Raw genomic sequence first — 24,703 nt, 5'->3', positions numbered from 1 at the left:
ACGCTGCATGGAAAATCAGGGAAGGTGTGTGTCAGGGTTGGATCCTCTCGTCAGACGTGTTCCGTCTGTCTGCTGAGCAAATCATCAGAGAAGCGGGGTTCTCCGAAGAAGAGTGCCGCATCAGGATTGGAGGAGGCTTATCAACAGCCTGCGATGTGAGGATGACACAGCCTTGCTTCCTGGGAGTGAGGAGGACGCGAAGCACTTGCTGATGAAGATCAAGGATTGCAGCCTTCAGTGTGGATTATAACTCAGTTTCAAGAAGACCCAAATCCTCACGATTGGACCAGTAGGTAACATCATGACAGATAAAGAAAGGGTTAAAGTTGTCAAGGGTGTTTTCTTACTTGGGTCCACAATCACTGTTCATAGAATCAGCAGTCAAGGGCTCAACAGAGATATCGCATTAGGTAAATCTATTGTACAAAACTTCCTTAGAGTGTTCAAAGCAAGGATGGTACCTTGAGGACTAAGGTGCACCTGACGCAAGCCCAGCAATTTACAGTTGTCTCATATGCATGTGAAAGTTGGACATTGAATAAAGAAGAAAGACCGAAGAAGAGTAGGTTCACTTGAACTGGGGTGCTGGAGAAGAATGCTGAAATTACCATCGACTGGAAAAGGGACAAGCACGCCTGTCTTGGAAGAATTCTGACCAGAGTGCACCTTAGAGACCAGGATGGCAAGATCTTACGTACGGTAGATATGTCGTCAGGAGAGACGAGATCCTGGAGAAGGACACGATGTTTGTAAAGTGGAAGGGCATGGAGAAGAAAAAGGCCCTTGAGGAGATGGACTGACACCGTGGCTTCAACCATGGACTCAAGCATGGGAACGATTGTGACGATGGTGCCGGACCAGGCAATTGCCTTCTGTTGTGCATAAGGTCACTATGGGTCAGAACTGACTTAACAGTACCTAACAGCAACAGTGTTGATGGCATTACGTCTATTCTGGAGATGGTCTCTAAATCCAAGTGGATGGACTCAAGACTGCATATAGCATCTGTGGATCTGTTTTAATTTTATTAAACTTCAACATACGTATAAGAAGTTAATGGTCTATTCTGAAGTTTGCCCCTGCCTTGTTCTGACTGATGACACGGAGTTTCTGCATCATCGCTTCCCAAAAATGTATCAGGAAAGATCCCTGCTTATAACATCAGGTGGGGGCCACATATGTGGTCACCTTCGTTTATATGACTGAAAAAGGATATTTGCAATGAATCAGTTGTAGGTCTTACAAAATTCCATCATGTAATCAATCTGCAAACGAATGTTGACACCAAGGCCAACTGCTGATCCTGCGGTGTTTCCAGCGTTCACATCCCAATCAGCAGCAATTATTACCCCATCCTGATAGCTTTGTGCTCAATTAAAAACTGCAGACCTGGTAGAAATCGTCAACTTCCTTATTTGGGGCCTTAGCTGTTGATACGCAAATTTGACTGATAGTCCTACCACTGACAGTGCTGTACCTCAGGGTAGATAGAGAAATGGTCGTTTTAGTATGAACGTGACTCCATTCCTCTTCAGCGTTTCGTTCCCAGCGTGCTGTGGAGTGGTTAGGTGCTGAGGAGTTGGTTTCTATTCGACCCATCATCCAGTCCTGTGGCATCCTCACAATTGATGCTGTGTTTAAGCTCATTGTCCCAGCCGCTGTGTCAATCCATCTCACTGAAGATCTTCCCAGCGTAATAGACTACATAATTGATTCAAATGCATCTTTTCTTCCTCAGTCTTTCTTCTTCCATATCCAGCTTTCACCAGCATATGAGTTCATTGAAATCATGGCTTGGGTCAGGCACAGTGTAGTCTTCAAAGTAGCATGTCTGCTTTTCAGCACTTTAGATAAGTCTGAGGTAGCACGTCTGCCCAATGCAAAGCATCGTTTGATCTCTTGACTGCTTCCTCCAGGAGCTTTGGCTGTGGAGCCAAGTACGATGAAGTCCTTGATAACATCCATCTTTTCTCCACTCATCCTGATGGTACCTGCTGGTCCAGTTGTGGGAATTTTGGTCTTCTGTACATTGCGTTGTCATCCATCGTAAAGGCTTCAATCCTTGGTCTTCATCAGCAAGTGCCTCAGGTCCTCTTCACGTTCAACAAGAATCCGCAGGAAATCATAATGATTTCCTTGCATACACCTTTTACTCCTTTGCACACATTTATTTCTTTTGTCCATCTGTGTATTTGCTTATTTTTTATCTTGACTGGTAAAAGCACACGCCTAGATAAAGTGAACTCTCCACCGACCCCCATGCCTCTCTCCACAGGATTCAGTGTGGTGGGGACAAACCAGGGCCGGGTTGAGTGGTCTGATGTTCAATGCAGGACCACAATCCATGAGCTTGGAATGGTTTCCTGATAGCCGTCCTTTTCCCCTTCCCCATTCACTCACAGTCTCCAAGAGCATTTCATAGGCCCACAGCAAACTTCTGACATCTCCCCTCCATCTGCATTTTCTCGATTAAGGACTGGGGCTGGCATTTCTTTCTGTTTGTCCTGCATCAGCAATTTCCCATATTTTATTGGATCATTCCCATCAACCCAGAAAGATGCTACTATTTCTCTGACTGATGAAAAGAAGGCAAAGCAAAATAAATTTATTTCCCCTCCAACTCCACCCATGTTCTCTTTCCCTTGCCAGTATCATTGTTCACACTGGTGTCTTCCATGAACTGAGTCTCACACAGATGTCTCCATCTATCTCCTCCTTGTCTCTCTTGGGTTAGATGATGAGCTACTAACCAAGATTGAGGGTTAAAACCCACCAACAATGCCACAGGCAAAAGATGAGGCCGTCTGCTCCAATCTACAGTCTTGGATATTCTCAGGAGGAGTTCTCCTCTGCCCTATGTGGTCGCTTGAATCCACTCAATGGCAGTGAGTTTTCAGTGGGTGTATTCTCCTTTGAAAGCATGTCCATTAGGATTTCACTCTAATTGCAAGGTCGGCGGTTCAAAACTACCAGCTGCTCCATGGGGGAAGAAGGAGGCTTTCTACGCCCCTAAGGAGTTACAGTTTTTCAAACTCACAGTAGCAGTTCTACCCTGCCCCATTGGTTTGCTCTGAGTCGGAATCAACTCGGTGGCAGTGAGTTTGAGTTTTTGTTTTCCACTAACACTGCTTGACCTTGGTGAAGTCCCTGGATAGTTTAAATGGTGAATGCATTTGGCTGCTAAATAAGAAGATGAAGTTCTAGTTCACCCAGAAGTGTCTCAGAAGAGATGCCTGGAGGTTCACTTCTGAAAACCCAGCCACTGAAAGCCCCAGGGGGCACAGTCTTCCTCTGGCATGCTTGGGGTGGCCTTGAGTTGAGGTGCCCTCAATGGCGACTGGACTAGACAGTGAGCTCCATGTTGTTAATGCCAGTGGTCATCCTGGGTCCTCATCTTACTAGCAGCTGTGTGTTTGACATTAGCCGCTCGGGACTGCCCAGAGGTTGGTCCTTGCTATATCTACTGCATGGAGCACTGGTGGTCACATGTGGGCAGTCTCCTACCTTTCAATGCCAACTCTAAACACACATACACCCATCATCATCATCATCATCCTTTTATTTAGGATGCCCTTTGGCCTCATAGCACGCACCATTCCCAACATCCTACATGGTTTGTTATGCTGTTTGCTTATTATCTAGATCCCAGGCTCCACTGGGGCAGAGGTTTCTGCCTGTTTGATTGGCTAGTACACTCCAAATGTCTGGAAGACTCTGGCCCTAACATTGTTGACGGCTGTGCTGGAGTCGACTCCTGAGCTACAGCAAGCCTAGGCACCATTGGACCAGACAACTGTGGCCCACAGGGCTGGCACTGACCCATATTTGGAAGGAAATTACCAAGCCTTCTTCCTAGTTTGCTTTGGTCTGGAAGTTCTGCAGAAGCAGCCCCCGAACATCTGAAGCTTCAGACTGGCCACATTGTTCCCAGGACATCTCTAGTTCCGTTTTGCCAGTCTTTGTCCCTGGATGGAAAGACCCTTTGTGGTGTGGTGATTATGTGTGGGGCTGCTAACTACAAGGTCAACCGTTCAAAACCACCAGCCCCTCTGAGAGGGAGCTTTCTACTCCTGAAAAGAGTCATAGTCTCAGACATCCACCAGGGAAGGTCAACTCTGTCCTATAAGAGCACAATGAATTGGAATGGACTCGATGGCTGGGGTTGCTGTTTTTAGGAGCCCTGCTGGTGGTGTCAGTTAAGTGTTGGACTGCCAGCTGCAAGGTTGGTAGTTCAAATCCACCAGTTGCCATGAGTGAGATAGCTAAGGCTGTTTGGTCCTATAATGATTTACAGCCTCTGGCACCCTATCTAAAGTATAGTGTCGCTATGGACTGGAGTTGATTCATCGGCAGTGGGTCTGATTTTGGCCTGTTATCAGTGTGTCCTCTCACGAGCTGGCGAAGAACAGAGGTGATGCCGTGCGTGGAGATGCACGTCTCAGTTGGGCCTCCTCAACCCCAACCTGAGTTTGTCCCAAGTATGAAATGGCTACTTTCTCTAAAAAAGGCACTTCGGGTATTTCTGGAAAAAACAAAACAAACAAAAAACCCCCCACAGAAGCACATCGACCCTGAGTGGGTGAGGCCTTCCATGATGCGTATCCTTCCGCGACCCTGGCAGAAGGCCAGATTCCTGGAATCCGGGGAGTCTGAGGGGCCTTATCTGCAGCCACAAAGGCAGTCGGCGTGGGACAGAGCCATCTGGGAAGGCTGAGTATGTCAGAGGAAGCTCTGGAGTGCTTCATAAGGTGTGAAAAAGGCCCAGTGTGGGACGGATATTTCCTTCTGTCTTCAAGGCTTTTGATGTGCGCCTCTCTTCAATCTGTGCATTTTCATATTCATAAAGGGAGCACAAGACGCTCTCTCCTTTGGGAATAAAGGAGAGCAGAGAGGAGTTTTAGTAAGCCAAGTGCTCACAGGCTGCGTCCAGGGAGCTTACGGGTGGGGCTGCTGATCACAAGGTCGAAGGTTCAAACCCACCAGCCCTCTGAGGCAGCACGAAGAGGCTGGCTGCTCCCAGAAAGATTCCCAGACTCTGAAACCCTATGTAGGTTCCTGTGAGTTGGAATCAACTCAGTGGCAGAGGGAATAACCTGAAGCAACCTTGAAACCTCAGTCATTGAAACCTAAAGGTGATCATTTGAACCCAGCTAGGGAGACCGTGGAAGAAAGGCCAGCCAACAGACTTCCACAAACAAACAAAAACCGTGTTGTCAGCAAGCCCGTCCCAACTTCTAGGGACTCCTCCGTAGGGCAGCGTAGAACTGCTCCCTAGGGCCTCCAAGGCTGTAACCTTGATGGAGGCTGACTGTGTGAACTGCCAGCCTTTCCATTTGCAGCCAAGCGCTCTAACCACCGCGGCACCAGGACTCCTTTCTGTAAAGAACACCTGTGGTTTTCTCCTCTGTACCACACCAGGGAGGGTTGTCCTGAGCGGAAGTCAACTGGATGACGAGGGAATATTTATTGGGAACTGGGCTGGTAATAGTTTAAAAACCAGTTGTTGGATTGACAGCACATTGTGATGTGCACGAGTGCATTCAGCTGCTGATCAATTGACCAGAGGCTTGAGTCTGTCTGGGGGTACTTTGGAAGAAAGGCCCTGGCAGTCTACTTCCAAATAAAAAGGCCTGCTGCTGAAACCCAGTGGAACAATTTTCTACTCTGACCCACCCAGGGTGGCAAGGGATTGGTGTCAAGTCTGCAGCAAGTGGTCCGTGGGGCTAACGAAGCTGTCAGATGGTGTCATGGTACCTGAGTCATGGTGTTTGCAATTGCTTCCTATACGTGTGAAAGATGGACACTGAGTGAGGAAGAACAAAGCAGAATCCGTGCATTGAATAACGGTGCTGGCAAAGACTACTGGAAGTACCATGGACTTCCAAAAGAACGAATAAACCTGTCTTGGAAGAAGCACACCTAGGAAGTGCCTTAGAGGCAAGATTTCGTCTCAAGTACTTTGGAGATGGTGTCAAAAGAGAGCCGTGCCTGAGGAAGGTCTATCATACTTGGTGAAGCAGAGGGGCACTGGAAAGGAGGAAGGCCTTCATGAGACAGTGGCTGCAACAATGGGCTCAACCGTAGGAGCAGCTGTGAGGCTGGAGCAAGACCAGGCTGTGGGTCAGACTGACTTGATGGCACCTGACAACAGCAAGAAGAATCAAGCCAAGATCAATACGAAGGAATTCCAGAGACAGGTTTAGCCTAACTGAAAAAAGACCATTTTCAAAGCCGTGTGAGAATGGAATAGATCTCCTACAGTGGTGATTTTCTGAGTACCACAAGTGATCAAATATGCGCCTGATAGGAACATCAGTGGAGGCATGGAGACACAGATAGGAGCTAGAGAGATAGCTTTTAGGGTAGCTTTCCACTCTCAGATGCTGTTCCTCTTGAATAGAGGTCTGATGCCACCTCATCCCACTCCAACCTGGGCCAAAGTTGCTTAGGACCCCCACAGTATGTCTACTCAGAGATGGGGTTTGCAGGAGCAGGCCTCAAAGATCAGGTGACATTTGAACCAACACCAGAAAAGGGCTAGGGAACCGTGTTAGGCTGAGATTTCCAGAGAAGCAGAAGAAGTGACACGCCTGTATGTATATAAAAAGAGACATTTGTACCAAGGAAAAGGGCTCACGCCATTGTAGAAATGAGCAGGTCCAGGTTGGCTGTCAGATATTGTGCTGGAGGCTTTTCCTGTCTCACGTGGATCCCGGGGTCTGGGAATCCGGATGATCAGAGACTGGTGGAGGCAGTGATGGACTGGTAAATCAGACGTGATGGCAGGCCACAGATGGCTCACAGAATTGGCAGGCACTATGGAAGGCTGCGGGCACGGGTCCCAAGGGACCAGGCCCAGGATCCATGCCAGCTGAAAGGAAGGAAATGGAAGCAGTTCTCCGCAGCGTCTCTTCCAAGGGTATCAGAATAGGCCCAACATCCCCTCCCCCCGAAGACATCATCAGGCTGTGACCTGTGTCCAACCAACGAGGATCCCAGCCAGGCCAAGTTGACACAAAACCTACCTATCACAGGAGCCAAGGAGATACCTGGGAGAGAACAGTCCAGACAGAGGCGTACCTGCGGCAGAGGGACGATGGTGGCTCACGCTGGGATATAGAGGGATGGTAGTAAACAGCAATCAGATTTCGAATACAGCTTTAAGGTAGGGCAATAGGATTGAATTTGGGTGTGTGAGAGAGAAGGTGGGATGAAGGATGATGACAAGATTTTTTTTCCCTTGAACACCTGAAGGATGGAGCTGTCATCACGTGAGAGGAAAAATTTTATGGTTGAAGCAAGTTTGGGGTAGGTAGATAGGAAAATAAGGCTGTGGGTACATCTAGAAGACTTTAGGGAGCCCTACTTGCACTGTTGGGTAACTGCAGGGTTGGTGGTTCAAACCCATCAGCCTCTCTCCAGGAGAAAGATGAGGTTTTTGCTCCCATAAATATCTGCAGCCTTCACATCCCTATATGGGGCTACTGTGAATCAGAGTCAACTCCATGGCTGTGGGTTTGGTTTGGGTGGGAACCAGTGGCTGAGTGAGTGATGGATAAGCAAATGCATCAGTCATCTTTGAATGATGTCTTCGAGTGATGTGAGGACATCCCATGCCACCCCATCTCACACCCAATCTGTGATGGGATGGGTGGAACAGACTATACATACAATTTTAACCTGGTTTTCTATTGAGTGTGTCTAGATGCTAAACTAAACCTACTGCTATCGAGCCAATCCGGATTCATAGAAACTCTATCTAGGACTTTTGAGGCAGTAAACAAACTGTCTCATCTTTCTACCAAGGAGTGGTTGGTGGGTTTGAAGGTCAGCCTTGTGATCAGCAGTCCAAAGCTGACCTGGCAGCACAGCCAGTGCACCAAAGAAATCAAGCCTGTTGGCCTTGAGTCTGTTCTGAGTCACAGAGAGACCCTACGGGACAGGGTAGAACTGCCCCACACAGGGCTTCTAAGACTGTAAATCCTTATGGGAGCAGACGGCCCTGTGGTTAGCAGCCCAATGCTTAACCACCATGCCACCAAACTCTCCTACCCAAACTCACTTCCATGGAGTCAGTGCCAACTCAAAGCTCCTTAAACATTAGAAGGTAAAGGGAAGGAAAATGAACATGAGTCACTACTTTAGAGGCACAGAAAATCACCTTGAAGCAACCGTCCGTATCTCTCCAGCCAGTGTCCAGAAGGCCTTCAGCCCCTGAAAGGGGGCTCTCAGAATGACCTCATAAACAGACAGCTTCACTGGTGGATGGGGATGGTGCATAGCCCTACCCTTAGTCTGTGAGGGGTTCCAGGGTGCACGGCACAAGGAGAAGCTCGAAGCTCATCTACTAGTAAGCGCTAACCACACTGCCTCCTCTGGAGGCAGAGTTTCCTGTGGGTCCAATCCCTCAACCTCTAGCCCACAACAAGAGGCTTTCACCCCAACTCACACACACAGATCCTAGAAATGAGGAGGGGGCAGAATATGACTCCTAGGACTTCCAGGGACCGTAGAATCCTGGTTGTTGTTGTTAGGTGCTGTCCCGTCGGTTCTGACTCATGGGGAGCCCATGTCCAACAGAACAAAACACTACCCAGTCCTGCGCCATCCTCACAATTGTTCCTATGTCTGAGTCCATTGTTGCAGCCACTGAGGCAATCCATCTCATTGAGGGCCTTCCTCTTTCTTGCTGCCCCTTCACTGTCCCAAGGCATGATGTCTTTGGGGGAGCAGACAACCTCATCTTTCTCCCATGGAGCAGGTGGTCGGTTTGAACCACTGACTTTGAGGTTAGCAGTCCCAACTAGGATAGTAGAAGAGAAATGTTGAATCTAAAAGAAACCAACTCACTGCCATTGGATTGATACCAACTCACAGTGGCCCTATCAGGCAGAGTAGAACTCCCCTTGTGGATTTCTGTGATTGTAAACCTTTAAAGGAGCAGACAGCCTCATCTTTCTCCCATGGAGGAGCTATTGCATTCAAACTGATGCCTTGTGGTTGGCAGCCAACACCTAATCCACTATGCCACCAGGGATCCTGGAATCTAAAATAGGGTATCCTAAAAAGCAACAAAAGCAATTTTTTCCTTCTCTGACCCATAGCTTATTCTGGAAATATTCCCCCAAAGATTACCTCCCCCAGTGATTGAAATACTGCCAGAATCATTGGATTTGTATAGTAACTCGGACTGATTGATACATGTGTATAACTTCTAGTGAATCTGAAGGGCTAACCTTGTCCCCTCTTTCCCAGGAGGGTATATTCTGCAACCTGAGGGGTTGGGTTAGCTGTTGCCTCTAGGATAGGAGTCCTTGTGAGGCAAAAAAAAAAAAAAAAGCTTAAACACTTGATTATTAATGAAGGGTGGGCATTTCAAGTCTACCCAGGGATGCCTGGCTGTCTGCCTCTGAAAGATCCGAGTCTCAAGAACACCCTGGAGCAGTTCTGCTCTTGTGCAGGAATCAACGCAATGACAACTGATTAATCTCTAGAATGAGTTATACATGTCCTCAAGGCAGAGACCAGGAGATCTGGTGGCACAGTGGGGTAAGTATTGGGCTGCTAATCAGAGGTTCAAAGCCACCAGCTGCTCCTTAAAAGAAAGATGAGGCTGTCTGCTCCTGTAAAGATGTCAAGTTTCAGGAAACCCTAAAGAGCAGGTCTACTCTGTTCTGTAGGGTCAGCCGTAAGTTTGAGTCTTTGAGTGCAGAGAACTGAATCTGCCCAACACAGGGATTGACTTTTTGTGGTTGAATGAAGTAATGAAAGAATGACTGTAAGGTAGAACAGAATCTGGAATGGGTCAGAAGGTGTCATTCTTAGAGGGGCCTTAGTGAGTTGTGTTGAGTTGCTAGCCACAAGGTCAGCAGTTTGAGTCCACCAGTGGAAGGAAAGGTTTTCTGTTTCTGTAAAGATTGACAGCCTTGAGAACTTTAAGGGGCAGATCTACTCTAGTTCTATAAGGTTTCTGTGGCACTTATATAATTGTCAATTTAAGGATTAAGTGTGTAGGAGTGGAGTCTAGCCTGTCAATCAGGTCACAGCCAATGAGGTTTCTGTGTGGGCATAGCTTTCCCCTGAGGATTCTGGGGATTCTGGTGTTTCCTCCTTGGAGGTGGGAGACTCTCTGCTCACACCCTGGGAGACACAGCAGCTGACAAGGCACATGGACCCACCCTGATGCAGCCCTGGGTGCTGGAGAAGCCACGCAGAGACCCCTGCCAGCGCTAAGATGTTTCCATTTCCAATGCCACTGACTCCAAAGACTTTACACACCCTGCCTGTGATCTTCTATCTTCGGCGTCATTGCATGTGTTTCATGAGTCTGAAGAGGACTTGATAGATTGGTATCGGACTTACGGACTTGATCTGGACTGGGCTGGGATGTTTTAACAATGTGCAATGGCTCTTGCATAGAAATCTCTTTCTTATACACATATGTGTGTCCATGGATTTGTTTCCCTAGTCTACCCAGACTAACACAGTTTCTATGAGTTGGAATCGGCTCAATGGTAGTAAATTGTTTTTCTTTCTCTTAAGTATATCTCCAAGGAGCCCTGGGTGGTTCAATGGTTAACTATTTGGATGCTAAATGAAAGGTCAGTGTTTGGCACACACCCGCCTCTCCAGGGGGAGAAAGATATAGCAGTCTGATTTTGTAAGATTACAGCCTTGGAAACCCAATTGGCAGCTCTATGCGTCCTTAGGGCTTCTATGAGTCAGAATCTACTGGAAGACACAGTTTGGTTTGTAAATATACTTCCCAAGTGCGTTTGCCTTCTAATTTTCTGACTCAATGATTCAATAAGTTCTCTGAAGAGACTCCCTGGCATAGCTAGTGTACATGGAAATAATCGGTAACTAGAGGAGAGTAAAAGAAAAATTCTGTTCTATTTGTCATTCATTAAGACATCTGATACATTTCATAAGGGAATCACGTGGGATTCATCCCACCATCTGATTTTAGAAGCAGAGTGAGGCATTCTCCTGCACCATGGATACAGATCATATTTTATTTGCATTCCACAGACTAGCAGAACCCGCCGTGAATATATTATATCTGAGGACACAATTTATGTAATCACACCACTTAAGTGGCTGTTTAAAATAGCAGATACAAATCAAACCGCAGCACCCAGCCTCCTTCGCAAATGGAGCTCACACCCACACCCACAAAGCCACTTTCTTCTTTTCAACTTCAGCTGCAGGGACCAGAAATAAATAGCTCCATCTCCTGTGATCACGATCAAGGCATCAGTCATCAGGAACGGAGAGGATGTGAGGCACGGGTAGCCCACATGACACACAGCTCCAGCAGCCCAGCAGGCAGCCGAAAGGAGACCTCGGTAATGGCTAGGTTCTATGTCAACTCGGCTCAGCCAAGATTCTCATTAGTTTGGTGGTTGAGGACTCCCTCATGATGTGATCTAAAAAAATGTAATCACCCCCAGTGATCAATGAAGCACTGATGGGAAAAACAGGGTAGGGTACTCACCCCCTAATCAGGTCAGCCCTGATGCACTTGAAAAGACATTTCCTCGGGGGTGTGGACCATGTAAGCAGACACTGTACAACAGTTTCCCCCTTCTGGCTGGTCTGGATCCTGCATCTGCCTTACCGGTCCTCCACTTTGCCTGCTGACCCTGGGAGCTATCTGCCGCCTGCCATATTGCTTGTTGACCTTGGATTCATTAGATGAGTCTCTGTAGTCACAAGCCAAACTTGCTGACTCTAGATTCATGAGCCTCTGCCTATAGTCAGTCCTTCCTACTTCCTGGGTTGTCAATCCTGGCAGTTACCCAAGTCAGAAGAAGCTTCTAGTTTAACATCTGATCGATGGACTTGAACCCACTTGACCATTTCTACCACTGTGTGAGTCAATTTCTTGATATAAAATTCTTTCTATATAGATAGTGTGTTAGTCTGGGTTGACTAGAGAAACAAATCCATAGATACCCATATGTGTATAAGAAAGCCTCAAGGGTCACGTGGAGGATACTGGCTAGTCAACGTGCAGTGTAGCAATGATGAAACATACAACTTTCTTCTAGTTCCTAAATGCCTCCTCCCATCCACTCTTATGATCCCAATTCTACCTCGCAAGTCTGGCTAGACCAGAGGATGTACAATGGTACAGATGGAAACTAGAAACACAGGGAATCCAGGGCAGATGATCCCTTCAGGACCAGTGGTGAGAGTGGCAATACTGGGAGGGTGAAGGGAGAGTGGGGTGGAAAGAGGGAAGCGATTACAAGGATCTACATATAACCTCCTCCCTGGGGGACAGATAACAGAAAAATGGTTGAAGGGAGACGCTGGACAATACAAGATATGACAAAACAATAATTTATAAATTATCTAGGTTTCTTGAGGGAGAAGGAAGCGGGGACGGAGGGGAAAAATGAGGAGCTGATGCCAAGGGCTTAAGTGGAGAGCCAATGTTTTGAGAATGATGAGGGCAATGAATGTACAAATGTGCTTTACACAATTGATGCATGAATGGTTTGTGATAAGAGTTGTATGAGCTCCCAATAAAATGATAAAAAAAGAAAGCTTCATATAAAGAGTAGTTGTATATTAAGAAAACACCCCAGTCCAGCCAAGATCAAGTCCGTAAGTCCAATATTATCCCATATGTACAATACCAGTCTATAAATTCCTCTTCAGACTCATGGTACACATGCAATGATGCCGACTAGAGGAAGATCATAGGCCAGTGGGTGGGAAGTCTTGTGAATGCACTGATGGTGGAAACAGCTCAGCGCTGGCGTGTGTCTCTACAGGGCTCCTCCAGCTCTAGGGCTCTGGCTACCATCAGTGTAGCTCCATGTGGCTGGTCATCAGACTATAAAGCAGAGGGCGCATGTCTCCCACCTCCATGGAGGAAGACAGGAGTTCCCAGAATCCTCAGGAGAAGGCCATGCCCACAGAGGGGCATCCTTGGCTATGACCTGATTGACAGGCTGGACTCTACCCTGTCGCTCAAGTTGACAGGCGAGTGTGTAACTGCCACAGATAGATATATAAGTATATGTATAGAAATAGAGATCTAAATATAGCTATACAGATAGATGGAGATATAGGTATAAAGCATCACTGACTTTGCTTCTCAGAGAACCCAGCTGAACACAAGTTCTTTCTTGTGACTCAAAGCATCGGCTTGCTCCAAGAAACCTAGTTGCAGCTATGAACAGAGGACAACCTGGTGAGAAAGAACAATTCATTAAACAATCCCCGTCTGTCTGCTTCCAAATCCTTCCTTTCACCACCAGGGCATGGAAGCCCCCTTCCTTGGACAGCACACTATTATTTACATGTGGGCATCGTTGCCAAAACCTTGAGGCTAACAACTGGGGTGGGCACGGTTGGTTGGGATTGGAAATCTGTTGCCCAGCTGCTGCTGGCTTCCTTCTCCTCCTAGTCTCTCTTGCTAATCATGATCGTCATCATCATCATCACCACTGTGAGCTGTTTGAGGTTCCCGGTGCTGCAAGCATGGAAATGACCATGAGCAGGGAGCTTTAGAGAGCAGGAGTCCATAGGAGGCCCCCAGTGTGAATTCAGGACAAGGGTTGATGGGGAGGTCGCCGGACAAGAGGTATGCTGTCATTTTGGTTCTGACTCATGGTGGCTCCAAGAACAGAGTGTTTCAAACATTCCTGGGAAAATAGCATTCCCTTTTTATCCTGCTTCGTCACAGGCTTGGTGAAGACCCCTTGGGCAACAGAACAAAGCATCGCCTGGCCCGGCGCCATCTTCATGATTTGGGGCACACAGCCACGGTATAGTTCAAGTGCCTTTCGGCTCTGGGAGGTCCTCCTCCAGCACTCTGTTAGGCACTGTTCTGTTGTCACCCACGGGTTTTTGTTGATCTTGCAGCCCAAGGCATCTTTAAAGTGTTGAAAGGCAAGGAGGTTACTTTGAAGACTAAGGTGTGGCTGACCACCAAGCCATGGTGTTCTCAATCGCCTCGCGGGCCTGTGAAGGTCGGACATGGACAGCTGCATCTGACTTGTGGTGCCAGCAAAGAATATGGAAAGCCCCGTGGACTATCGAAAGAACAAACAGATCTCTCTTGGAAGAAGCACAGCCGCGATGCACCTTAGCGGCAAGGGTGGCAAGATGTCATCTCACATACTTTGGGCATGTTGTCAGGAGAGACCTGTCCCTCGTCAAGTAACAGGGAAGTGAAAAAGAGGGAGGCCTTCAATGAGATAGATTGAGACAGTGTTGGCAGCAAAGAGCTCAAGCCTAAGGACGATTGTGATGATGGTGCGGGACCAGGCAGTGTTTGATTCTGTGAAACATAGATAGGGTCCTAGACACTGGAATTGGCTGTATGGTCCCTAACAACATAACAGCAACAACACGTTTTGTCAGTAGGTGACCAGGCCTTTCTTCCTTCGTCTAAGCGCCACGCAAACTTGTCCACCCTGGGTGAGCCTGCTGGTGTTTGAGAGGTGGCATAGCTTCGAGCATCACAGCCACATGCACTCCAAGTACCTCGGACAGACAGACAGACGAGATGAGGGGTGGTGTTTCCGCTCTACTTCCCCCAAACCCTACTTTGCTATGCTCTTCCCTTTTCTGCCCTGGACTCCCGCTTTTCCTTCTAAATCAAGAGACGATGGGACTGTTCGATTTTATGTGGCTGCGGAACTGGCCAACGGTTTGAATGGAGATTTCTGGTTGCTCGATGTGTCACATTAGACCTTAATTCATCCTGGGACACTAGAAGGACACGGCAGGCACCACGGCCTAGAATGCTGAAGCGTTGTCTCGGTTCGTTATTACACAACACAGATGAGTAACGTGTTGAGAACTTTCTCTGCACCAGTCCCTGTTCCAATCGCTCCCCATGCATTAACCATCAGGAGGTCCAGGATTTCTTTCTTTGCTTTTCTTCATCTTCATCCTCTTCCTCTCCCCACGCTCTCTCCCTTCTTCTTTAAATCATACTTTGTGGCAACGATTTACAGAGCAGTGTAGATTAGCATTCAGCAATTTCGACACAAGTGCATTCAGCGACATTGGCTGCAGTCTTCCCAGCTGGTGAGCATTCTCATCCTTTCCTGCTGGTTGTGCTATTTATGTTGAGATAAATTTCCTGCTCCCTCACCTCCTGTCTCTGGCTGCTATTTGCTGTGAGATGGGTGACCCTAGATGTCTTGCCCATGGCTAGTTCACCGTCTTCTTTTGGGCACAGTGGCAGATGTAGCCCTTCATTCCCTGATTTCAGCATGCCCTTCTTGGAACTCATCTCAGATTTGGACATTTGCGAGCATGCATGTTCTTTTGGTTCAACTCCAACTTGGCAAAGGGACCGAGGGACCTCATGTCCTAGTTCCTGCTGAAGGAAGAGGCTCCGAACTAAGCACAGCAGCCATCTATCCTCTTGTGGTTGTTGCTTTTCAGTGTGTAGAGTCGATTCCAACTCAGAGCGACCCCAGTGGCAGGGTAGACTTGCTTGCACGGTTTTCTTTTGGAAAATCATTTTACTGGGGCCTCTTACAGCGCTCATCACAGTCCATCCACCCAGCCATCCTGTCAAGCACTTTTGAACTTACGTTGCCATTGTCATTTTCAGGATATCTTCTTTCTACTTGAGTCCTTGGTTCTAAGCGCTCATTTTCGCGGGAGCTGGCTGCCTGGTCTCTCTCCTGTGAAGCTTCTGGAGGGCTTTGAACTACAAACCTCACAGTCAAAGGCTAAGTTCTTTAATTGCTGAGGCTCTAGGGATTTTTCCTCTCCTCTGCCAAAGCAAACTCACTGCCGTCGAGTCTATGCCCACCCGGAGAGGTGCTGTAAGGCAGGGTAGAACTTCTCCGGTGGGTTTCTGAGACTGTAACTCCTGATGGGAGTAAGTAGAAAGTCCTGTCTTTCTCCCATGGGGGTGGCTGGTGGTTTTGAACTGCTGACCTTGTGGTTAGCAGCCCAACACGTAACCACTACACCACCAGGGCTTTCCTTAACTTCGGAGCCCAGCTTACCCACTGAATCCTGCCAGCTGTAGCGATGCTCACGGAGGGCAGCTCCAGCTGTTGGATAGTCTACAGAGAGAGAAGAGAAACTCCATGTGCAGACGGGACAGCAGGAGACCCCTCCCTGGACCATGGTAGTGACAGGAGAAGGAAGGAAGTCTGGATTTTTCTCACTTACACATGCCGTGCTCGGAGCCCTGGGGGTGCAGGGCATTCAGTGGTTGGCTGCTAACCAGAAGATCGGTGGTTAGACCCCACCAGCCACTCGGAGAAAGAAAGAGAGGCTTCTCCGTAAAGACCCATGGCCCTGGAAGCCCTGCGGGGCAGCTCCACTCTGTTTTCCAGGGACGTCGTGAGTCAATGACCACCCAACAACAGTGGAATTGGGCTCATGGCTCCTTAAAAAATACCTACGGCTCAAAGAACTCTGGAATCTTCCTCCAAAATATAGAAGCCCTGTCCTTCTGGAATTGATTCCCACTTGAGATGTTTGAAAGTAGAAATGGGAGCCATAGGGATTTTAGTGGCTGGTTTGTGGAAGTAGGTCTACAGACTTCTCTTCAGAGGCATCTTGGGATAGACTCGGACAGTTAGCTTTTAAGCGAGTAGCTGAGGGACGGAGTCATTTGCATTGCCCAGGGATTTGCTTAGAAAATAGTTCTAATAACCAGGGGCCTGTCCTTCTGTGTGGCCACCGCTTCCTCCCTCATCAGCCACTTCCTCCCACCTGTTATTGGTCCTGGGCCTCATTCTGGTCTCAGCTGACTCTGGACGCTGCTCTGGGCCGGAAAGAGCTTGCCTCTCTCTCCCCACTTGATGGAGATAAAACTTTCCATCCCTGAAAACTCAGTCCACGGACCACTCCTCCCCGGGGCACCCCCAGCTCCCTGCACAGGTTTGGATGTTCCTATTGTTTTTCTCTTCAGGCAGTGAAGAAAGGCAAAGTAGAGTCCATTCTGCCTCACAATGTGGCCCCATGTGACAGAGGAGAGGTGTCCCCGCAGGGTTTTCACGGCTATCATTCTTATGGGGATCGGGTCACCTGGTCTTTTCTCCTACAGAGGGTGGGCTTGAACCACCAACCTCTTGATTAGCAGTTGGGTGTTTATCCATGGTACCACTAGTTCTTGAAGCTCTGCCCACCCTGTGCTTCATTCTAGAGCAGCACTGGTCTCCCTGGAGACAGTGAGCATGTTTTAAGTGACTTTGTGCTATAAGGTGGAGACCAAGATCCACCAGTAAATGTTTATTCAACGAACCCATGAGAGTATGAATGGATGGTTAGGCAAGCAGGCAGGTGACTGAAAAATACAGGTTATTCGATGGCTTTGGTGCGAATCATCTGGGAAGTGGTTCCCACACCCTGTCATTTGGCCCACGGAGAGCACGCCTCTTTCTCGGTAACAGAAATCCTTTGTTTCCTCTGATCTAGACGGAGGGAAGACTGTTTATAAAACAGGTGCTATTTAGCGTGACCTGGCCACAGCTGGTGCCGTGGAGCACTCCCCCACCTCCACCACTGCCCCCAGAACCCTGGGCTTCGAGTTCAGAAGGAACCCTTGGGGAATTCACCCGCCTACAGTTCGACCAGGCTGTGTTTTCCTGCTAGCTCCTGGGAGAAGGCTGTAGGGTGTTCTTTGAATTGCTTCTGCTCCGTCTGACTGAAGACATCATCAGGAGACCTTGGCAAGGAGAGCTGAAACAGGCCTCCCTGTGGGGTGTGCATTGCTCTCTGGTCGAAGGAGATCTGAGGGTGCAGTGGTTACATGCTTGGCTGTGAACAGAAAGGTCGGTGGTTTGAACCTTCCGCTTGGCTCCAAGGTGCTCTGCTTCTGTAAGGATTACAACTTAGGAAGCAGAGTTGGGCTGGGTTGTCTAGAGACAAAAATCCGATGGCACTCATCCCTGTGAAGAAAGTTTTATATCAAGAAGTAATTACATATCAAGAAGGTATCCCAGCCCAGTCCCACTTGAGTCCATAAGTCTGATGCTAGTCCATTCGTCCTTCCTTAGACTCACGCAGCCACGTGATGCAGAATGGTGAACTGGGAAACAGGAAGATACCTGGCCTGAGGGTGCTGAGCCCATGAATCCAAAGTTAGTGGAAACAAAGCAGGACACCCATGCTTTCGGGGTCGGGCAGCCCACATGGGGCCACTCCTCAAGGCAGGCAGAGTTCTTGCAGGCAGGAAGGCAGAGGGGAAGAGAGAGAGGCAATTTCCAGAGTCCCTCACTCTTATACAAAAGAGGTGTATAACCAAAGGAGGTGTCATCAAGCTAACGCTTGATTGACAGAGTGAACTCCACCCCTAGCCATGAGTGTCTAGTTGACATAAAATGAACCAGTTGTCACAGGAGCCCTTTGGGGCAGTTCTACCCTGGGACCTGCTGGGAACCCAGGAGCGGTTTGGAATCGACGTGATAGCACCCAACAACAACCACATGACTACCATCTTATTCACTAAGAGTGTTCACATTACGGGGCTAGCCGATTTAGAGAACGCTCAAAACGTCTTATTTAGACTGGGAGTGAGTTAAGTACCCAAGCTCTTTGGAAATAACTTATCAACCAGGCATCAGCCATCTCATGATAATCTTTTCTCATTTTCAAGAAAAGTCTCCACATACCTTGTTAGTCAAGTGTACTTGAAAATGTTAAGTGATTTTCTTACATCACCCATTATGTAAGTGGGCTGAGGCTTAGTAGAAACCAGAGCTCAGAACCGAGAGTTAAACTTGGGATCAATTAATGGAACAAATTGGTTCAAAGGATTAAAATTTTAACCATGGTTTCAATGATCCAACATTCCTAAAACTCATTCCCTGGCATCATACATTGGCTTCTTATGTGCTTGAAAATGTCCATATCAATCAGCCCTCATGGCCCTGTTGGGTAAGCACTGGACTGTTAACTGTAAGGTCAGAGGTTCAAACCCACCAGCCACTCCTTGAGTGAAAGATGAGGCTGTCTGCTCCTACAAAGATTTACAGCCTCAGAAATTGGAGACCTCTTTAGAGGATCAAAAAGCAAGGATGTTACTTTGAGGACTAAGGTACGCCTGACTCAAGCCATGGTGTTTTCAATCACATCATTTTCCTGTGAAAGTTGGATATTCAATAAAGACAGCTGAAGAAAAATTGATGAATTTACATTGTAGTGCACTGGAGGAGAGTGGAGGTGCCACGGACTGCCAAAAGGACAAATTGGTCTGTCTTGGAAGTATGACCAGAGTGCCCCTTAGAGGCACGGATGACAAGATTTCATCTTACATACTTTGGACATGTTGTCAGGGGAGAACCGTCCCTGGAGAAGGACATCTTGTTTGCTAAAATAGAGGGGCAGCGAAAAAGAGGAAGATCCTTGTGTTAGACAGGAGTCTCTAGAGAAACACAACCAGGACACTTATGATTTTATATAGATATATACAACAACATGAAATAACAGTTCATTAGTCCACAGAGCAGTACAGAGGGCTCAGTGCAACTCACTTCCATGAGACAGTTAAGATACTGGCAGTCCTTCAGCTCACGTGGGCTGCAAATCAAGGAAGCAGACAGTCGAGTCTTCTGTAGAGCAGGACAGTCCTCAATGAGAAGGATTGGCACAGTGGCTGCAGCAACAGGTCACAAACAGGAACAATTGCGAGGATGGCGCAGGACAGGGCAGTGTTGTTTTTTGGGGTGCACAGGGTCACTATGGGTTAGAACTACTCAATGGTACCTAAGAACAGGGAGATAGACTCCGTGGGTCCTCAGCTTAGTAACTGTATCGTCAGGGAGCATGTCCTCGCTGCTTGCCATCCCCGCCACTATCTTCACATACTAGAAATGAGAACTCTCGAACTTCTGGCTTTGAGGGAAGGACACCCAGGCTAACCCCTAGCTCCTTGCTCATCTCGTGAGGTCATGGGGAGAGGCTGGTTCCATCCCCCATGGAGTCATTTTCTCAATTAGTCCCGTACCAGCCTTTAAGGTGGTATCACCCTTGCGATGATGCTCACACTGATCCCAACACTATGGTGAGATCTACAGTAGTTTTGAAGAATGAAACCACCTCTCAAATTTTGTCTTAAATGACTCATAATTACTTTTTTAAATTGTGCTCTTTTAAAGAGCTAAATTATTATTTTTTTCCCAACTCACAAACTCAAAAAAAAAAAACTCACTGCTATCAAGTTGATTCCGACTCATGGTGACCAAGAACAGACAACGGAGAAGGACTCCCCACTTGGGAGGAAGGAGCCGCTGAAAGCTGTATGCGCCACTTCGAACCGTCCTACAATAGGGTGTGAATTCCTGGGGCCCGAACAATTTTACAAAGCTTTGAAAATTATGGCTCCCCTTCAGAAGGAAAAATGTAGGGGGCAGGGAGACTGGCTTCTGTCTCAGATTTTTACCTTAGGTGGGTTTTCTTTTCTGTGACTTTATGTGGTTAAACTTAAACTTTGAGTCCACAGTATAGACCGTTTCTGGGGCGTCGACTCATGGCGTACCCCCAGGTGTGCCCCTGTGCCCCAGGGTTTCCAGAAGCTGGTTTTATTAGAAGGGAGAGTAGATCTCCAGGCCTTTATTCTGAGGCACCGCTTGGTGGACTTGATCCTCCAGCTTTATGGTGGACAGCAGCGATGGCTCACCGTGGGCCCCATTTGGGGCCCTGAAGCTTGCATAAAATACGTATATTCCAACACTAACAAAGTTTTGATATTCTCCAAAAGGTTTTCAATGGCCAGCTTCTCAGAAGTAGACAGCAATTTCCTTCTCCACAGCCTGTGCTTAGTGAGGAAGCTGCGCTGGAGCCGGGTCTCTTTGTGTCCCTGCTGGTATATGAAATACCAGTGACAAAGCTTCCAGCATCACAGCCACACACAAGCCCCCACAGCGCGACAAAGTGGCAGACCAGTTGACTGCAGCCATGGGCTCAAACACAGGAGCGGGCAGGGGTTGGTTCTGTTGTACACAGGGCTGACCCTATGGTACCTTGTCATGACAAACAGACAAAGTGACCCTAGGTTTGTACCAGCTCACTGCCATCGAGTTGATTCCAATCCCCAGTGGCCCAGGAGAGCCATGCTCGCATCATGGTTACACGTTGGGCTGCGAACTGCATGGTCAGCAGTTCAAAACCACCAGGCCACTCCATAGGAGAAAGAGGAGGTGTTCTACGCCCTTAAAGGGTTATAGTCTTGGAGACCCTCAAGGGCAGTTCTACCCTGTCCAATGGGGTCGCTGTGAGTAGATTTGTACAAAGCAATAAAGTATTTCACATACCTCTTCCCTCCACAATCCCTCTCCCTCCATTGCCCCTGAGTAGCCTTCGAGACGTCAGGAAACTTGACGTCAGGAAATGTTGAGACGTCAGGAAACTTGACGATCACGACTCTTTCACTAAATGGCCTCCTTACAGGCAACTGCCCTCCCACCCTTCTGTTGTTCCACGATGGAAAAAGACAAGCCACCCCCAAATCGCCCCCTGTCCCGGGAGGAGGCTCCACAATCCACCTCCTCTTCATAAATGGACTACAACGGCTGCTAAGAGAGTGAGGAGTGAGCGCCATGTCACTGATCCTCGTCCTGAAGGGACGAAACGGTGAGCCAGTGTGGTGACAACATTTATATAAACCCCCCGTGCAGGCATACAAGGTCCCCTCAAAACTCCTCTTCTCCCTTTCGAAAATGTCTTCAAAACATCTTCCCCCCACAGTTGTGCCTCTATCCCCAACCAGTCCCTCACTGCGCCTCCGCAGCTCACGCAGATGTCCCTCATGCTCGTTAGCGATGGCTCGTCTTTTGGCTCTTCTACGCCACCTCATTCTCTGAACACACACACACACACACACACACACACACACACACACACACCTCACTTCCTCCCTCTCTGTCTTAGCTATCCAGGGCTGCAATCCTCTTCCCCCTCCCCCACCCCAAATCACACAGAAGTGTATGCAGCACACTGAACTGTACTGAATGCAGGGTGCCGACTCGGGGGAAGACTTTCTCTCTCCCCTGGGGTCTAGGAGAAGGGCCTTGTTCCTTGGTTTCGGGTGGCGAGGCATCCAGTCCTTCCCCAACTGTCCTTCCTCGTGGGCTTATTTCAACTCTTTTATATCTCAAAAGAGATTAACGCAAGACATGCCCTACCAATCCTGCCTCTTTAACTTACCAAGACAGCCCCTTCCTCCAGCCACTTGGGGATTTACAGCGCACATGTGAAGGGGGAGGGGGACCCAATTCAATTCATCACACCCTTTCTCTACAAAAATAAGAAGGTGGCGGAAAGGTAACTACGGGAGATTTGCCAGGCTGGCAAGACCCAAGCCTGCTAACTACTAAATTTCTCCTGCACTTAAGGAACCGGTTCTTAAATCACCCCGCCCTCATTAAATGTTCATGTCAGGACGGAAAGCAAAAAACCCAATGATCATCAGCCAACTTCTCTTGAGCAGGCAGCACTATAAATATGTTCTGGAGCCATGCAACGACAAAACAGGGCTGTTACCATGCCATTTCTTCGTGAAAAGATAAATCGGGCCTTCCTATAATTGCATGTTTTGAAGGCAAATTCAGAACACAAGGCATTGAAAACATATGTCTCTTCTCGGTGCTTCTGGGCTTGGCCGCGGAAAGCGAGTCTCATTGTCTCACCAAAAGGCTCCCACGCCTTGTTTTCAGACAAATAAAAGCGAGGGGGTAGCGGGGAGCCGGATGACTTCATATCCAGAGGACCCTCGGAGCGGCAGTGCGAGACATGAACAGCCATAAATAATTCAGCCCTCCACGGTGGGTTCGATTTCACAAGATAGTGCCTGGTGCCCGCGCGGGGCGTTTTGTTTTATTCACGAACCTCCGTCTCCTAGAAAACTACCTGGCTAAGAGACTCCATCGAGGGGTGTCAAGGAGTTAGGCTTTTGTTCCCACCCCACTCCCCCAAAGGCAGTGGTGTTTATGAGAGTGGATTTCCCATAAGGGTTCCTTTGCCTGCTGCTGCTGGCTCATTTGCAATGCAAATGAGCCCTCCTATTGTTCCCACTCAACATCTCTCTGCTTCTTCCACTTAGAGAGGCTTCCCTGTCTGGATGGTTTAGGGGTAATTTCACATCCGCAACAAGGGAATTGACTAATTAATGGAATGAAGAGTCTTTTGGGAAAAAAAAAACAAAAGCATAAACCTCTGTTTCTGGGGTGTCAGTGTCCAAAGCCTTGACGATGTTCTAAAGGAGAGAGGAATTCCACCCTGTGTGAGAGGGGCTCCGGGGAGCAATTTAGGGGGTTCACTTGCTGATTGAGGACGAACGCGAGAAAAACAGGCGACAGGGCTTTCTACTCCCATAAATATATTACTGCCCCGGAAGTCTGCAGGCGCAGTCCTACCTGTCCCGTAGGGTCACTATGAGCCAGACAGACCCCATAGCAGTGAGCTTTGAGAGGTCACTTCAGAAGGACCGCAAGAATCAGCAAGGGAGCAGGCGTGGAGTCGTCCAGGGAGGCTAATTTGTGAAAACACTCATGTGAGTCAAGGGAGAGAGGACCACAGAACCAGAGCGCAGGAAGATTCTTCCAGGAGTTCAAGACCACAATAGCTGAAGATTTTTGCAACGATTTTCTTTATCCATGTTGTTTTATTAGGGGCTGGCATGTCGAGTTAGATTTGTGTTAGGCCGGGTTAACTAGAGGAACAAATCCAGGGATACTCATGTGTGTAAGAGAGAGCTTGGTATCAAAGAGCAATTGTATATTGAGAAAACCTCCCAGCCTGGTTCAGATCACATCCATCAGTCTGATATGAGCCCATATGTCTAATACTAGTCCATAAACTCCTCTCTAGACTCACACAGTGCGTGCAGTGATGCCAGCTGAATGCAGGAAGATCACAGGCCGGTGGGTAGAAAGTCTTGTGGATCAATGCTGGTGGAAGCATCTCAGCGCTGGAGCCTCCAGCTCACTGAGTGTGTCTCTTCAACAGGACGGTGAAGCAGAGAGAGGGAGGAACTTCCCAGAATCCTCATGAGAAGACCATGTCCACAGGCTGTGACCTGATTGACAGGCTAGGCGCCACCATCTTCGCTCTTAATACCCTCAAGTTGACACGAGAGTATGTAACTACCACAGATTCATGGTGACCCCACAGAACAGAGGAGAACTGCCCGATGGGGTTTATCATCTTTATGGCCATTGAAATGGTCAAAGTACAGCCATTTCAGGAGGCTGCATTCATGAAGCATGAATGGCACTGATGGGAGAAGTCCAGACTCCACTGAAGACATCCATGGACAACAGGACTTCAGGAACTGGTGGAAAACCATTGAGATTTGGCAGCAAGCTGACACAGTGCTGCAAACACGCTCTCATCTGTGCCAAGAGAGCTGAGGACACCCGCCTAGCCACCCGACTGGACGACATCCATACATGTGTCTGTTCCAAAGAAACGTGGCCCAACAGGATGCAGACATTAACAACCTGAGCCACGAATATCACATGCAAGCAAGAGATGCTAAAGATGATGTCTAAAGATTGTAGCCATTAACAGGGAACCACCAGGAGTTCAAGCCGGAGGCAGAAGAGAACATGGGACACGTTTATTTGTGTCTAATGGACTATGCAAAGGCACTCCACTGTGTGGAGCATAGCAAATGAGGAGCAACATCAAACAGAAGGGCACCTGAAGACATTTCATCGTCTTCACGAGAGACCTGCACATGGACCAAGATACAGCTGCTCAAACA

The sequence above is a fragment of the Tenrec ecaudatus genome, chromosome 11 (assembly GCF_050624435.1).
Source record: "Tenrec ecaudatus isolate mTenEca1 chromosome 11, mTenEca1.hap1, whole genome shotgun sequence".
Classification (NCBI taxonomy): Eukaryota; Metazoa; Chordata; class Mammalia; order Afrosoricida; family Tenrecidae; genus Tenrec; species Tenrec ecaudatus.
Note: the sequence above shows the minus strand (reverse complement) of the source record.